Below are 18,355 nucleotides of genomic sequence, written 5' to 3'. Positions count from 1 at the left end.
GGGGCGGAGTCTAGCAGAGAGGACACTGAGGGGGCGGAGTCTAGCAGAGGGGATACTGTGCGGCGGAGTCTAGCAGAGAGGGCACAGTGGGGGCGGAGTCTAGCCAAGAGGACATTGAGGGGGCGGAGTCTAGCAGAGAGGGCACTGCAGGGGCGGAGTCTAGCAGAGAGGACACTGCAGGGGCGGAGTCTAGCAGAGAGGACACTGAGGGGGCGGAGTCTAGCAGAGAGGACACTGCGGGGGCGGAGTCTAGCAGAGAGGACACTGCAGGGGCGGAGTCTAGCAGAGAGGACACTGCGGGGGCGGAGTCTAGCAGAGAGGACACTGCGGGGGCGGAGTCTAGCAGAGGGGACACTGCAGGGGCGGAGTCTAGCAGAGAGGACACTGCGGGGGCGGAGTCTAGCAGAGAGGACACTGCGGGGGCGGAGTCTAGCAGAGAGGACACTGAGGGGGCGGAGTCTACCAGAGAGGACATTGCGGGGGTGGAGTCTGATGGATGATGTAGCGCCAGTGGAAAGCCAGCGAACCGCTGACGCCCACCCCCAACTGCCAGCAAGGATCCCGCCAACCCCCTCCCCCCCCCGACCCCACCACAAAAAAGCCCTGAGAGGGATAAACACAAACACAAAGGCACAAAGACAGCCAGAGAGAGGGAGAGAGAGAGAGCAAGAGAGAGAGAAAGGGGGAGAGAAAGAGAGAGAGAGGAAGATAAGGAGGGATGAAGAGGGTAAACGCAGGGCATGGCAGAGTGGAGTACAGCATCTCATCTCCATCCCCCCGTCCCGACCCGTCGAACCCAAAGCCGAGCGCCACTCCTAATCCCATCGTCTCATGCCACTTAATCCCCCCCTCCCCTTCGTCCTGGACCGCGCGCACAGTACTCGTCTGGCAACCCTCATGCCTGCCAGATAACAGCAATTACCTGTCAGGGAGTGACAATGCATGAACAAGCCAAGCGGACCGAAGGTCCCGCTGTGCTTCTCACCGGCACCAAGGCCGCGGTAATCATCGGGTCGAGTGTCATGTGACACAACCTTAGCCTGAAGAGGACGGGGGGGTGTGGCTCCACCATGGCGGGGTACACTGCACTGCCAATTGAACGTAAACGCCGGTAGAACCCCGCCCCCTTCCTCATGAAGTTTAAACTATGGAGGTACGTCAGCGTGAGTCATCAATAACTCTGATGTCTCTGCTGTTTTGCTACAAACTCAGTATATTAACATTAAACTTTTTTTTAAATTAATTTTTATCATTTCTCCTCTCTCCCCATGGATGAGTGCACGAAACTAAAGACATTTCTGGAAAGAATTGTTACAAAAAGTTGAAAGTTTGAAATCAGCAGATTTTGGCCCTTAAATAACTAAACTAAAGTAAAATTCCTGCAGATGTCTACCCACTTTCACCCATATTCAGAACGAAATGATTCTCTCCTGCAATTGTACATATTGGTGGGGAACTTGTTTTTGCTGAAATTTCTCGGGGACCCCCAGGAGTGTCATCAAATTCCACTCAGCAACGCTCATCACAGTCTTTCATAATTTGTTTGTGAAATCACCAGTCGCAGGGAGCTCATCTGCAGCCATTTGAGCGTCCCGCTAACCGCTCTCCAGCTCCGTCCTGGCGCTACAGCGCGTTTTATCTCTCTCCCAAAAGTTGAGTGTGCAAAATCAAAAAAACAAAAAAAAAAACTTTGAATCGCTCCCTCAGAACAGCCCGCAGTCTGATGGTGTGAGTGGGCGAGCGTGGGATTTAGAGGCCTGCGAATTCGTTATAAATACCCGTCCCCTTGCACCTTTCCGGTGTGTAATTATTCCAGGAGTAATGGCCGTGGGTCGGAGGGGTTAGCGCAGGGCGGGGAATCGCGGTGTTTAGCACGCGGCCCTCGTACCCACAATGCCCCTGGGCGGCCGCGCTCCGCCCCATTAACCAGGTGCGCAGGTGCGAGCCTACCTGTGATGAACAGGAGGCGCGGTGCGGGAGCCCTTCAGCCCTGGAGCCCCGGGACCGGGCGGGAGAGATGCAGTCCAGCCACCGCCGCCATTTCCGCTGTGAATTAGCATTACATTACATTACAGGCATTTGGCAGACGCTCTTATCCAGAGCGACGTACAACAGAGTGATTAGCATCACTTTATTCATTTGTTCATTCTCTCAGTTTCTCTCTCTGATCACTCTCTCTCTCTTTCTGTCTCTCTCAATCCTGGGAGTTACTGTTCGCTTGGTACTTTAAACTTAACGTTAAATAGTATTATACTGATTGAATGTGTTATGTAGTAACTGTGAGCATGTGTGTGTGTGCGCGTATGCGAGTGTGTGTGTGTGTGTGTGAGTGTATCTGTGTGTGTGCATATGCGAGAGTGTGTGTGTGTGTGTGTGTGTGTGTGTGTGTGTGTGTGTGTGTGTGAGTGTGTGTGTGTGTGTGTGTGTGTGTGTGTGTGTGTGAGAGCATATCACTCATCTACCGAGCTCCTGCTAATTGGAGCTCACAGAAAACGCAAGAGAGCATTAGACCGGGAGGAAGATAACATCGCCGACTTCATTTTCCAACCTGTAAATAAGCACACGGCTTCCAAACGAGCTAACGACCGGAAGCAGAGAGAGCGGCGCTGTGAGATTTCAGCGCTCCGGCTCGCGCGCGGGGGGGGGGGGGGGGGGGGGGGGGGGGGATGATGATTTTTTTTCTGTCGTTTTTCACGGCTCGCATCACGGAGGCGCCCGAAAAAAACCAGTACGCGGCTTCGTTGGATAAGGATCCATTTCCCGCGACGGCTCTTTAACGCAGACACTTCACGTTCCGGCGGCCAAGAGCACAACCAGGCAATTACTTTAGGGGTGGGGGGGGATCCTTTTGAGTATAATTTTGCTCTTGTAGTAGGTTGTTGTCACTGCTGCCTTCATAGCCGTTAGTTTTTATTTTTATGAATCTGTCTTTGCAGAGCTGGCCTCTCTTCGGCTGAGAAGCGTTCGCTCTTATCTAGCGTCGGCTCGGTTTGGCTCTCTTCGGTGTTCGACGCCGCGCAACAGGCCGTTAGCAAAAGCAGCTATTTTCCTCACAACGTGTCGACACCGTTCTCCTTTCAAATACAGCAATTATCTGCTGGGGTGGGATCATTTATCAGTCACAACAGAGAGGGGGAGAGAGTGGAGGGAGTTTTTCCCACTGAATTTCACCAGAAATCATTTACTGGTCTTGACAGTTCCCTTTAGTGAGTTCAATATGAAGCCTGGAGTTTTGCCTGGAATAATATTGTAGATATGAGACGGGGTACAGCACTTAGCAACAACCTGTTCCTTTTTTACTCCTCAAAAATGTTATAACATTATGTTGCATTGCTTTAAACATCATGTAAGGTCTTCAGTGCAGTCAATGGATGCATGTATTGCTATTCAGACCTCTGATATACTGTGGAGATTAGCTCTTCTAGCTGATATACTGTGGTGAGTTGATATGATAGCTATGCATGTGTCAGCACAAATTTTAAGTTGCCAACATTACAATGGGGGAAGCACTGTGAGTAATATCATGAGTGATACACAGTTTCGTTGTATTCTAATTTAAATGAATCTAATATATTAGGATATAATATTTTATAAGAAGCTTTTTAAGTAGCACGTAATACTGTATATGATTCAATCAAGTACTACTACATCTGCTAACATAAAGGAAATGGTTGTTATCCTACATACCAATAAACTGCAGCATGATTGGTCACATTCCCCAGGGCTCCCCTCCATGCTTGGGCAGTAAATATGAAATCCCAGAGAACACCACAGAAGTAGTTTTAACTAAGTGTCCAATTTGTAGTCCAGACATTTCTGTGTATCTGAAATCAAGTTCCAAGGCTGAAACTACTTAGTCTTTATTGTGGTTTTGTATTTTTGGAACAATTGTTCCGGATTTAATTGCTGCTCCAACTTCATTGTGTGGAAACATGCTGGGACTGACGAGCACCAGATTTGTTTTGTTGTTTGTCTTTTCTTATGGGTCCGATCCAGAGATTGAATTGAAGTTGCATTTTGTGCAAATGCGTCGGTAGACAATTCTTTTTTCTTTTCTTTTTTTCCTTCTTTTTTGCTGGGGATGCCAGAAGCAATATTCAGACGACCAGAGCTCATGAATTTTTAATCAGATCGCGCGCATTTGGCCACGCAGTATTTTTGTTTTGCTTTTGTTTGTTTGTTTTTTTTTTGTTATTAAGAACGAGGAAATGCTCGATGTGAAGAAAGCGAAGGGGTATGGGGGGGGCACGGGCAGTTTGGGGGGGGGTGGTGGTGGTTGTGATGGTGTGGGGGGGTTGTGGCGATGAGGGGGGGGTCAGGACTCAGGACAGTGCTATTCTCAAAGAAAGATGAGCGGATGCTGACCCTTAACAGGATGCGGTGGCGACTCCCGGCATCTCACGTCGTGGTTTCCCGCCGCTTTTGGGCGCTGGCTCGGCACGGCGGTCCGCGGGCACCGCTGGGACGGCGGGCGAAGGCTCCCGGTTCCTGGCGGGAGACGACGACACGGCGCTGAGGGACACGCGCCAATCCAGCGAGGGAGGCCGGCAGAGCCTCTGAGGCGGGGCCCGCTTTTAAACCGCGACGGGACCAACGGAGTCGCCCCCCGCCCCCCCCCCCATCCCCTACCGACCCCCCCCCCCCGGCGCGCACACAGGTCACATGGGCCGAAGAGACTGCGTTTCTAAAAGGTAGCGCAGCAAAAAACGGTTTTAAATACCACATTTCAAATTTTATCTCTTAAATTGTCTATTTAATTACATTTCTTTTCCTTTCTTTCTTTCTTTCTTTCTTTCCTTTTTCTTTAATGCATCTCTGTTCTGCATTATTTGTAAAGTGTATTGGGACCATGCTGCATGGTGATTATGCACTTTAAATAAAAATCGATTGATTGATTGATTGATTGATTGATTGATTGATTATCTCTCACACAGAATGCATAATCCAGGCAACAAACATTTGCCCCATTGCTTTGTAAAAATTTGTTGACGCTGCCAGAGAAGTGCCTCAGGCACATTTCCTCATGAAGTCCCATCATGCCTTTTGAGTCGTCATAGACAGGTCATTGGAGATTACCTTCTCGAGCCATGTTGAACAGAATGACTAGCCACTAGCGTAGCTCGTAATAGACTGTCTATTCTAGCCACGTTTGAAATGAATGGCTGGCTGCAAGCAGATCACTGGAGACTAGCTCTTCTAGGCACTTCTCTTTAGTCATTAACCCTGGACCCAAAGCACTAGAGCACTTCACTCTACCCTTCAATTCCATTTCATGTCTAAGAGCATCAGAAAAAAAAATTGTAGGTCTACAACTTGAAGGGGAAGGTCAGGAAAAGTTAGTCAGGGCAATTCATGGAAAAATAAAATCGCACGAACGTCATGACATAACTACTGTGACTAGCATTTCAGGACTGAGGAAAAATGTAAAGAGAATTGTAAAGAGAAAAAGATCCACACACCCATAATAAAATGTTCAGTGTTAAATCAACTCTTACAGAGTACACGTGGTCCCAGTTCATTGGCTGAATAAAAACAGGACATTTTAGTGCCACCAGGATGAGAACATGGGCGGTGTTTGTGCACTGCCAAAGATCCAAGTGCATATTAGATCCGGAATACTCCTTATGGTCTGGAGGGGTGGGAGTATTGGTTCTAGCCTAAGCCCCTCCTACTGTAGAATTAATAAATCAACCGAATTTGTTTAAAACTCATTTGTTTTTTTCAGGATCAATGAGCAGCCATGAATGTGACAGAAGAACATAAGGAAGGAGTCCCACGGTAAAGTTCAGGGGTAAGGAGATTGCTCTGCGCACACCAGACTGATGTTCAGGGGTAAGGAGATTGCACTGCGCACACCAGACTGATGCTCAGGGGTAAGGAGACTGCACTGTGCACACCAGACTGTCTCTGTTAATGCTAAGGCCTGCAAGGACAGGTAGATCATCACAATAACAAACACATCGCCTGCCTTCTGAGAACCATATCAGTCCATGAGTTGCCACAGGCAACAATTAATCTAACTGATTTCACAGTAAAGCTATTTTCCATCTCATGGTTTCTGTCAGGAGAGGCAGATTTATTATGTGATGATGTCCCTTATTGTGTTAAGAGACGGTTTGTTCGTGGCACAGTAGCATAATAATGCAGTTTATTGCATTACTTCAAGTTCACAGTGCTGTCAATATACACAAAGGCTGAAGGGCTGTATAAACAGCCGCCATTTTGAAGAGTTTGGCCTTCCTCTCCAAAACGTGAAGACACGCGACTTACAGGGTCAGTTTTCGTTTCATTTGGTCGGGGGACAATATCAGTAGAAATTGTCAAGAAAATGGTGAGCATTGTTGCGCTGAATGACCAATTCTCATTGTGTAGTATGTTGTATGTTGTGTCATGTTGTTTTATGTCGTGTTATTTTGTGCTATGTTATGTTATGTTGTGTCATGTTGTGCTATGCTGTGTTATGTTGTGTTTTGTTAAATCAAAACTGATCGCGGGCTGAAATGAAAGCCACGTGTTAATTACTGAACTGTTTCCCTCCTCTCTTTGTGAGGGGCTGGCGACAGTTTGTTAACTTCCAACGCGCATCTGTAGACTGACAATTTTAAATTGCTTAGTTGGCAGTTAGCCCACACTTATCCTGGGCAGCTCCTTTTTAAAGTAACTCCAGTAACCGCGGTGATAACGAGCCAATAATTAGCCGCGCTGTGCGGGAGACTGTCTGTTCCACTCAACAGAACCGCACAAAGGGAAAACAGAAATGTCTTCATCCTCATTTCCGTTTTAAATCATGGCTCACGTCTGCTCAGTCACATTTCCCTGAAGATTAAATGCATCATCATTGCCATTGCTACCATTGCTAAACTTAAATTTAACATTTTTTTTCTAAATATACAAATTCAGTTTTCACACATAACCGTAACCGTAATAAATTGGGAATGGCCATGATGAGATCACTCATTTAAAAAAATATAATCCACATCACTATGAACATCTGCAGGCTGCATATTCATTACCGTCTCCACTGAGACAAGACAATGTGAACTGATTTCACTGGCAGGTAAAGCTCTATAATTTACCGTGTAAATTCAGCCGTTTGAACGTCCCAGTTTGAAATTCAAACCTGTAACGCCATTAGAACTTTAAACGCACTCGCTGTATCACATGATCCCGAGAGGCAGGCAAGTTTTAGGAGCAGCCAAAGAAATTGTCAGACGTTTACTCAAACTCCAGCTCCTCGCTGTAATCTCTCCGACACTCTGCCTCGACAAGGCCACGGCATTTATTTTCCTCAGATATTATTGACTATATATCACCGGTATAATTTTATCATGCCAGCTGGCTAGTAGGAATATAATTTTATTGCTCAAATGGGATATATAAAGGCGCTTTGTGATTGTAAGAATTGCCTCTGCTTCAGGCAGATTGTCTCACTGTGTAAATACTGTAAATGTATTAAATAACTCATGGAAACATCTGACCCATCCTCATATATTCCTGTAATAATTGATAGTATATAAATCTATGCAAAAGATACATTTTATTTAAAATATAGGCTATGCTTTAATCACGACAATAACTGTCGATGATCTATCCCATTCTGGTGCACCCACCATTTAACTTTTACCTTTATTCTACGAAAACAATAAATTACATTCGTGAGCCGGACCATTTTGCTCTCTCGCTGCTTTCGCTCTTGGGCGTATGCGCGCGCGCTCTCACGGTCAGCCGCAGTCTCCCTTCCGTGGAGAAGACGCGCGCGGATGAGACGGTCCGTCAGTTCGCTACGCCGCCTGGCGCTACGAGGTGAGGAGGCACTCTCCGCGAACCCTCTCTGAATTATTCATTAGCGCGGATAATGTCGGTAAATTATTTTCGTATCGTCTGGAAAGATTCATCTCCGGGCACGAGGCCTTGCGAGGGAAGGGGAAACGTCTAATGTGTTTATTATGCTAAAATAATGGGGAAAACTGGAGGCCAGGGGTGGCGAGTTTTGCAGCAAGCGTTCATAATTTATAACTTTCAGGAAATATATATATATATATTCATGAGGGAAGAGCGCGATTGCAGCGTAGTCGTGTGCACAAGACCCTTCAGATGCATTTAGCCGCTTGTTCTTCAAAAACAAAAAAAAAATTCTCCTGTGTAGGCTTCATTTTGCAACTGGCATTCCTGTGTTTTTAACAACCACTGCAGGAAGTAAAACGCAATAAACATTACCCAGGCACCCTGTAAGAATAGCAGACAGTGGTGTTAGTGGTGTGTGTGTGTGTGGGGGGGGGGGGGGGGGGGGGGGGGGGGGGGGAGGATGGGCACGCACAGGCTGTTATTGTAGTCTTTTCCTGCCTAGCTGAGAGAAACCAAGATGCATCACTGTGATATTTAATAAAAAAACAGGCCAAACAGTACGAGACAGCAGATGAAATACTACATTTTAAATCTGAGGAGACGCGTGCTGCCTGATTCCTTTACTCCAGCTCCGGCTAAAAAAAACACATAAACCGACGGTGGAGCAGACTCAGAGAACTGAGCTATATCCAGAAATGGGCCTGCGGTTCGTTTTTAACACCTAACGTGAAGAGTATGAACATCCTTTAGCTAACTGTGTAGCACACACTCAACTAGGTGTCCTTAGGCACAGCGAACGATTACCATGCAAGCTTCAACCAAATGAATAATGTTCCCAGTTTGCTCGGCGTCAGTGACTGTACAGTATGTAGTACCTGTCACAGTGAACTGACCGGACTAACCTGGACATACAGGTGTACCCCAGGTGCACTATGGGTATTAAAAAGATCCCCTTTCCTCATCTTATGACGACATAGCATGCAGACTGCTGATTGGTCCCTTTTGCAAATGGGTAAGTTTCCAATAAAAAAATATATATATATAAATCCTTATGGATGTGTTTATTACCACACATACATCCTCTGAATTATTTACGTTAGAATGATTTTTATTTCCCCCCCCCCCCCCCTCCCAAAGAGATTTCATTCCAGAATCTCAGCTGGATTATCCTTTTTGATGGACTGATCCAATTTTAAGACGGTGCACCGGAGAATGATCATCACTGGGCAGCATTCCATTTCTCAAGGTGAGAGAAGAACTATCCCTTTGAAAATACCTGCACTGGTTTGCCCTTGCTGTTTCTCTAGGGACTGTACTCTCCCCCCCTCCCCCTCCAGGGATTTACTGCCCCATGATCCCTCATCTTCACAGTGGCAGTTGCACTGTAAAGCGAACACCGTAAAGTGACCCAACAGAGGCATCGCATGCCAAGAACTACTCCAGCACCAGCTCACTGGACTGCGCGCATTTCTTTGTCTTCACTAGAGAGGAACAGAAACTGCGAGCAGGAGATGGTCCCTTGTGCTAATCAGCACGATTAGGGGAGCCGATGTTTCCTATTCAACCACCGATCAAGCCCGCTTCAGAAAGACCAGCACCATTACATTACATTACAGCACCATTACATTTACATTACATTACAGCATCACAGTGAGCGCCTCTCTTAACTGCACCAGAGAAGAAGAAGAGGCCAGAAACACTGAAGGCAGGGCATATATATATAGAGAGAGAGAGGGAGGGAGGGAGGGGGGGGGAGAGAGAGGGAGAGAGGGGGAGGGAGAGAGAGGGACTGAGGGGGGAAGGGGGTGAAAGAGAGGGAGAGATGCATCGAAACAGAGAGGGAAAGTGAAAGGGACAGAGAGGGAGAAACCGATGGGGAGGTGGGAGAGAGAGAGAGGGAGTGAGATCCCACAGTGCGGCAGAGCGTTTAGAAGACCCCAGGTAGTGCAGAGCCTGCAAATAAAAACCATTTCTCCTCTCCATGCATCACCACTGTCTTCTGCCAACACCCTGTCCACTTCAAAAACTCCATTTCCCATCAGCCCCGGAGAGCGCTGGCCTGGCTGTGCCATCGACATGTACAAGAATGCACTGTGCCTACTGTTAGTGGGCACGTGCCACCAGGTGACAGGAGAGATGGTTTCACCATGCAGAGGAGGAGGAGGAGGAGGAGAAAACAGGTGAAAGAGAGAGAGCGAGAGAGAGAGAGAGACGCCGTTGAATGGCGCTGATTGAAGTTAAGCGCCTTGCTCTCCCCGCTCAGGAACTGGATCTCTGTTCTTGCACTGTCAGCTCTGTTACAAGTCTTGTTTGGTTGCGCTGAAGAATATCTTAATCAGTGACTTTGTCTGACTGCCACGACTGAGAGGTTTCTGTTTTTTAAACAAACAAATAGCATAATTTGGGCTTAATTGTGGAGTTTAAGTGCCGCTCTTTCCTCTGTGTAAATGAGGCAGAAGCCAGGGCTGTTTTAGCTGACAGACAAATTTATCTCTTTTCCCCGAATCCGCTGATTTCCTCTTTCTTCTCTCGAGTAGAGCCATAAAAAGCCCATCGCTGCGGCTCGTGTGAGGGAACTGCATGCTGGGAGCAAAAGGCACCGGCCCCTCCCCACCCCGGGACCAGCGGATCACGAAATTTCCCCTTCCACAGTCCACCGATTGCAATTCAGCCTGGCCTGTTTTCCGATCCAAAATGCTAATTTTGCAATTGCAGTTTGCGATGGCTGGTCTGCAATCTTAATCTGAAAACCTACCCCTGGTTCACAATTGCAAACCCCCCCCCCCCCCCCCCCCCCCCCCCCAGGTTTCCAATCCCAATCTGATACCCTGCTAACCTGACCACCACCCCCCCCAATTTGCAATCCCAATCTGATGCCCCCCCAACCCCCAATCCGGGTCTACCTGTACGCAGGTCCTGGAAATTCCAGGGCAGAAGAAAGGCATGCTGGGTAGGACGATGCCTGCTGCCTTCCTTAACTGACCACGGCAAGAGCTGATGATGGAAGAAAGGAAAAAGAAAAGCAAATGGGAGACAGAGCAGGAGCGGAAGGAGGGACAGAGCAGGAAAAATGAAACAAGGGGAAAATGCTGTGGGAGTCAGCGCGTTTCAGGGTTCGAGCAGTGGCCCGTGGAGAAACGGTCACCGAGGCATCCATTTCACAGCCTCCCTTTCATAGCCGTGCGCGCTGGCATATGCTTTTTTAATGGGAAAGATAGATCATATTTATTTGCGCATTTCGGACCGACCGTTCGCCTGCCAGTGTTAATTACAAGTCATTTCCCGTCGTTTCCACAAAATACAAAAAAAATAAAAAACATTAACTGTTTTTTTTTTGGCTGTTATTGTCACCGCTTCGTTTGACAAGAGTTCTTTCCACTGGGGGTTGTGCGGATTGTTATCAAAGGCGACGTTTATCGCAACATCAGTCCATTATGCAGGCCGGGTCGTCCGCAAGGCCGCGATCGAGACGGGGGCAGGTTCTAAGGCAGGTAGCCGCTCTGAGGGAAATCGGCACGGTCGTTCCTGTCTCCGGGCGGTTTTTAATTTAACTCCTCTTCCAGAAACGACCGGCGCCTGGCGCGGATCGGAATCATTTCCCGCTCTGTAGTGCCTGCCCGAGCGCTCACCCGTTACTGTTTTTGTTCCGTTTTGTTTTTGTTGTTTTTTTTTTTTTGTTTTTTTTTTAACCTCGTTAATTCTCCAGGCCCCTCTAGGGGGCGCCGACTGGAGGCTTTGACTGAGGACGTGTGACAGTCGGGAGGAGGGGGGGGGGAGGCAGAGGGGGGGGGGGCAGCAGGTGTTCAGCTCGGGGCGAAGTGGGAAGGCGCTCAGCGAGCAGGATGATGATGGCGGAGTCGGGACCGAAACGCCGGAGGCCCCATCCACTGTTCCCTGCGCCTGAAGATGTGCTATTGTTCCTGTGTGTGTGTGTGTGTGTGTGCATGTGAGTGTGTGTGTGTGTGTGAAAATGTGAGTGTGCGTGCGTGTGAGTATGTGTGTGTGTGCATGTGTGTGTGTGTGTACATGTGTGAGTGTGCATCTATTAGCGCGTCATTACTGCTACAGATGCTCAGGACAAACGACTAATATTTATTGAGAGCCCCTCCTTAGGGTCGTCCTGACCCCTTCCCCTTCCTCTTATAGCACTGCAGAGTGTGAGAGAACCAACACAACGCTTCTCTGACTTAAAGGCAATGGACACATTCACATTCATGCTGCCGCAACAGTGTTTGTCAGACTGACAAACTATTCACAAACAGGCATCCCGGTTTGCCACTAACATGTCAATCTGGTCCATCTACAGCTCTGTGTGCTTAAATAAGTATACATTGGAAATATCCTGCTGTTTATTAAGTCTGTACAATGTTTTAAAAAATATATAGTTTTTTTCCAGAAAGAAGCAGCGAAAGTCAGGTGAGGTGAAACGCACAAAGATGGAAAGTTTGAACGTTTCTGTTCGAGCGGTAACCCCTACTCTCCAAGGACACAATAAGAAAATTAGACCCGGTCTGCTCTGAGCCAGTGAAATAAATTGCTTTTTAAAATAAATAAATAAATAAATAAACCAACTACTGAGCATTAAAAGCATAAATAAATAAATAAAAAATGTACTTGGCAAGTGGCCCACCTTAGTTTGCGTCTGAGTGGTTTCTTGTTTTTCTTTTTTTTCTATCCCCTGCATTTTGGATGTTTGAGTGCTCTTTTGAATGGGCAGAAAAGTGTGGAACCGAGGCGCGGTTAATAAAGCTGATTGAAAACTGGCGGGAGGCCGAGCTGGTTAGCCGGGGGTCCCGGTCACACTGGACGCCACCGTGAGGATAACTTCAATAACCCTTCGGCTGAATCGCCGTTTTGGGAGGGGGGAGGGAACGCGAGCACTCTGCAGCGGCGAGGTGCACAAGCTGTCCTGAGAATGACAGGAACATGCAGCGCCAACGAACGATAGCGGGTAGGGGACGTGCCTGAGAACGCCAGCGGGTGTGAACCACCTCGAACCCGAGCCGCGCTGCCCACACAGCGGAAGCGTTCAGCCTTAATTAAGGTCTTAGAACAGCTTTTATACGGCGCCAGTAGGGATCGCATGAACTCTCATCAGAGCGAAATGCACTCTGTCAGAGTCATTTTGACACCGTTCCAGTGTATTGCGCAGTGTGGAGTTCTCAGCACAGGGTGTAGCCACCATCTGGAAAGCTCCCGAATTTCCAGATGGTGGCTACACCCTGTGCTGTGCGTTGGGCGATTCTAGTGGAAGACCCTCCGCCAACAGGCAGTTTCCTGTATTTCAGTGATGATTTTCAGTGCACGTGGGTCCTTAAGAGACTTCGTTTGCGGATTCTCACAAATATTCGCAGCCTCTGCAGCTCATTGGACAAGTCAAGTTTCAGTCAATGAGGATTTCACACCTACGCCCTCCACTCACCCCCACCACCGTCCTCCACCCTAGAATCTTGCCCAAAAGAGCTTTAGAACTGTACGACACAGCTGCCCTGAACTACGACCCTCCATCAAAGATCTGATTATAATTAAGGGGACCTCAGGCTCGGACTGCAGGTGAAGCCAACACGGTGTCTCACCTGTCTCGTGCAGGTAATGGAGCAGGGCGGGGCTGTGGAGCTCTCCTGAACAGTGTTATACTCTGTCACCACTGACGGAGGTCCACCTGCGTCAAATTAAATAAAAATAAACACATAAAAAAACTGCATCTGGGTCAGTACAGTACAGCATTTAAAATTCTTTAACCCTCTAGAGATCAGTAAAGTTCCTGCCCGTCATGGACATGTTTAAAAGAATCATCTTATTTTTCATCAACACTCGATGCAAACTTTTATGTTATTGTATAATTTTGGTCATAAAATCACTCCGTTGGAAAATTTGCCAGGATCTGTAAAAGGGGTTTTCCAATTTTCCGAGCATCTAAAGAGTTAAAGCATTTCAGACGTAATGTCTCAGTACGATGGGCCTGATTCTGGCACTCAAAGAACAGCACACACCTCAAGCCTTGAATCATTCCAGTAATTGTCATCTCGATCATTTCATATTCCGCCATGGTTGATAATAAACTGAAAACAATTCACACTTTCAATGGAACTACAAGTTTTCACTTTCGCAAGGGAAGTGAGGTACCCTCTTTCAGCAACAAGATTTTAACGGTTTTCTTATCTCTCTAAACTTGCTCTCCAAAAACGAGGGGGGGGGGGAGGGGGGCGGGCTTCGACTGCCCCGGTTCGTGGAAAACCTGGATTTACACGGTTTAGAAAAACGCACTCTCTGGTCTCAGCTAAAACCTGCTGATTTCCCACCTCTCACAGTATGGGCGCGCAACGAATTTAGAGTCCTGCTAGAGTCTCAGGAGAGATTTGAACCCGCGCCTCTCACTCGCCCAGAGATTCCATAGGCACAACGCGTTACCGGTCGGCTGAAGGCGAAATCGCCCCCCCAACCAAGGGCAACGTCCTTATTTTTTAATTTGAGGGTTGCGTCGCCAGAGACTGTTGTCATGGTAACCTGCTACAAGACCTTCGCTTTACCACTCCTTTACTGTGCTTCACTAGTGAACTAGCCTAGCTACACATGCTACACCCGATGCACATGCTATACCCATTTCACCCGCTATACATGCTATACCCGCCAAGCCCGCTACACATGCTATATCTGCTACACCCGCTACACATGCTACACATGCTATACCCGCTACACCCACTACACATGCTATACCCGCTACATCTGCTATACAAGCTACACCCGATACACATGCTATACCCGCTACATCTGCTATACAAGCTACACCCGCTATACCCGTTACACCCGCTACACATGCTATACCCGCTACACCTGCTACACATGCTATACCCGCCAAGCCCGCTACACCTGATACACATTCTCCTGCTATTCCGAGAGGGGCTGTCTCTCCCCTACCAGGCGTACAAAATTCAGCCCGTACCCCGCCGCAGAAATGCCCCTGAAGGAGAATCAGAGCCACTCTGCACAGCCCCCCCCCCCCCCCCCCCAAAGGTCAGATGAGAGGAGAGTCCTCCCTTCCCCCCCCCCCCCCCCCGCCCCACCCCCACGGTGGCATTTTCCAAAATAGGACCAGTCTGCCAGGATGCATAACTCTCACCCTCTCCACCAACGCCACTGGCACAACACTGGAGGACCCAGGACTCACCCAGGACCCCCCCAGGACCCCCCCAGGACCCCCCCCCCCCCCCCTGGAAGAGTGACAGCCCTGGCATTTCGGACGAAGGACCCGCTCATCCCTGCTTATCAAGGGTGATTTATGCCAAAAGTGCAATGGAGGAACACCAGGGAATAAGGGAGAGGAGGAGGGGGAAAAAGCAAGGGATGAAGGATGTGTGAACACCAGGAGAAAGGCAAAACCAGGAAAGAACAAAACGACGGAACGTGGGAAAGCGATATTTAAAGTGAAAAAATGAGAGTAAAATATAAAAAGATAAGAAAATAAGATGTGTGTCTTCTTCACACTGGGCATTATCTTTAACTTGCTTTCTATTTCTTTATTTTTTATTTTTTTAGGTGAAATTTTCTAATAGTTTCTCTGCGAAACACGAATCCATCATTTACACCCTGGGGAGTTACATGTGTTACATGCTAATAACATGCTAATAATATACTAATAACACAACCCTGAAATAGCATGAGATCATTCAGAGACTGAAAAGCAGCGATTATTCATATGGACATAGCTCATTTCCACCATGAAAAATGAAAATGACAAAAGAAATTTCCATTGGAACTAACACTCTCTCATTATAAATAAATGACTCAATAGCACACAACCATGTTTGAACATTAATTTTTTTCTGTTCAGTAGTAAATTCCCCCTTGTAAATATACATTTGCAGTAATACTACTCATCAGTGAAATAGCTGAATGCGTCACCCTATATGCCTCCTACTGTCAAATTGGGGATTTCACTATTTCCAGTCAAAAAGGATCAGAGGCCAGTCTGAAAAGGTTTTTTGGACTATTTTCATATCCACAATGCCATTACCAGCTCCATATGTCATATATAAATCAATAAGTCAGTGAGTGAGTAGAGAGACAGGTAGACAGACAGACTGACGGATAAATAGACAGACAGACAGATAGATAAATAGACAGACAGACAGATAGATAGGTAGACAGATGATAGACAGACAGGTAGGACACAGGGCCTCTGCTTCCAGCCTGAGAGCAGAATAGCTAACACCGCTAACGTGCTAACGTGCTACAAAGTGCAAACGATCCAGCCTGTTTCTCAGTGATGGAGAGTTAAGGAGACGAGGAGAGCTCAGTTCCCTAACATTGCCCCCATCGTTTGGCAGACAGCCTTGTCCCGATTGGCTTAAACATAAGTGACGGGCAGTAAAAAAAAAAAAAAAAATTTTAAGACAAAAAATAAGAGTCTGGTCCAATGAATCCTTTAGCATTCCGGCACTTCACAGATGCTCTCACTCCAAGTAAATGCACATGACATCGCTAGAAGAACAGTGCTAGACCAGGAAACCAGGCTCTGCCATGTGCTAAGTTTGACCTAGAGCAGAACACTTGACAGACCCAAGGGAAATTCGGCGTATTGAAAACAGTGCCCCTACACCCCCTCCCTCTGTCCCTCCCACCCCATGCAGGCTCCAGAAAGAGTACCAAAAAAAGGCATTTTGGCAGCCATTTGGTCTATACATGCATATACCACAGACCCTCAAGCTGACAGAAATAGGGGAAGTGTGTTTCTCTCATACAGAGCTCTTAAAATAGGTTCTGCTGGACTAATGGGTCTCAAGAGAGATAAGCTGGAGGGGGAAACTGTGTGCGTGAGTGCATATGAGTGTGTGTGTGTGTGTGTGTGTGCATGTGGGCAAGGACTGTGAACGGATATGACAGTGTGTGTGTGTGTGTGTGTGTGTGGGCGCGCACGTGTGCATACAAGCTCTGCGAGCGTATATGAGAGTGTGTGTGTCTGTGCGTGTGTACGTGTGATATGCTAATTAAAACATAATTAAAGATGAAAAGCAGGTCAGAGGGCCTGTGTTCAGCTGGAATGAAGAGGTCCTTCACTCTCATCCAATCAGAAGCGCTCCCCCACTGGGCGATGCTGTAGAGGTTCTTTACTCTCGTCCAATCAGAAGCGCTCCCCCACTGGGCGATGCTGTAGAGGTTCTTTACTCTCGTCCAATCAGAAGCGCCCCCCACTGGGTGATGCTGCAGAGGCCTACTCCAGTCTTTTACAGCCTTGTCTCACAGACGGCTTCCTCAACAAGTCCACCAATGAGTCTCATTTTCCGTTAGTGTGGGCCCACGTAGAGGAGACACACACTAGGGAGGTCTTTCCACTACACTCTCAGGGGAGCGGAGTCACAGATCACATGGGTGGGGGTGGGGGGGGGGGGTCAGGGCAATGAGGCCTGACTCCCCCCTAATGTTAAAAGAGGATCAGATGACAGAAGAGTCTATCAGCTTCTATAGACTGGAGATGCTGAATTAATTACATTTTGGCCGCCCCCATATAACAGCCACAACAATAACAGCGGTATTTAAGGGCATACCAGTAACAGCCTGATTTGAATGCGGGCTAATTATAACCAGATTTAACCTTTCAGAACTGTAGGGTTTTTTTGTTTTTTTTTGGAAATTTTTTTTCAAAATTCTAAGTCAGTGTTCTAGAACTCCACTGCTTTCAGTTACCAGCAGTGATTGTGACATCAGCGTCAGAATGTTCAGCTGAGAACACTCTAATCGCATAGTTGTGACCTCACACCGTGAAGGGTTACAGTAAACACGGTGAGCAGATCACTCTCCAGATCTTGCCTCCGTCAGTCAAAGCAGGGAGCCGTCGAAATATTCTGTTCTGAGTGTTGGGAGTCTCCCGTCACAATGCAGGGGGACTCGTAACTGTCTCTCCGCACTTTTCACTTAAATTAAATCAAACTGCAACAGGCGTGATCAAAGCACCCTCTGAGATCTCACCAACATTTGCCAAGACAGAGGTGGGGTGGGGAGGGGGGGGGCTATTAACAGTCAGCTACACATCAAACAAGTGTTAATTAAAGCCTTCAAGCCCAACAAGAGAACGTCTCCTCAAATTTAGTGTCAATTATCACATTCTTCTGTCGAATGTCAGTTCTTTAAAAAAAATTAATTCAGATGTTTAAAAGCAGAAGCTTTTGGGATGGGGGGGGGGGGGGGGGGAATGCACACTTCTACCTCTAAAGATGGCAGAATGTGCAAAAAAAAAAAAAAAAAACTCAGGCGGCTGTTGTAAGGCAAGCGTAAGGTGACATATAAGACTGCTATAACAGCTGAAGTTACATGAGTGAGCACTTGGTTAATACTTTAACGGAAGATGGCAGTGGTAGTGGCAGTGACAGTAGGGGACACAGCCGAGCAGTGGGTCCCGGGTTCGAATCCCGCCGGGGGCCCTTCTGTGCGGAGTTTGCATGTTCTCCGCGTGTCCGCGTGGTTTTCCTCCCACAGCCCAAACTACATGCAGTTTCGGTTCACTGGAGAATCT

This window comes from Anguilla anguilla, chromosome 12 (assembly GCF_013347855.1).
Source record: "Anguilla anguilla isolate fAngAng1 chromosome 12, fAngAng1.pri, whole genome shotgun sequence".
Lineage (NCBI taxonomy): Eukaryota > Metazoa > Chordata > Actinopteri > Anguilliformes > Anguillidae > Anguilla > Anguilla anguilla.
This window is presented reverse-complemented; position numbering follows the sequence as displayed.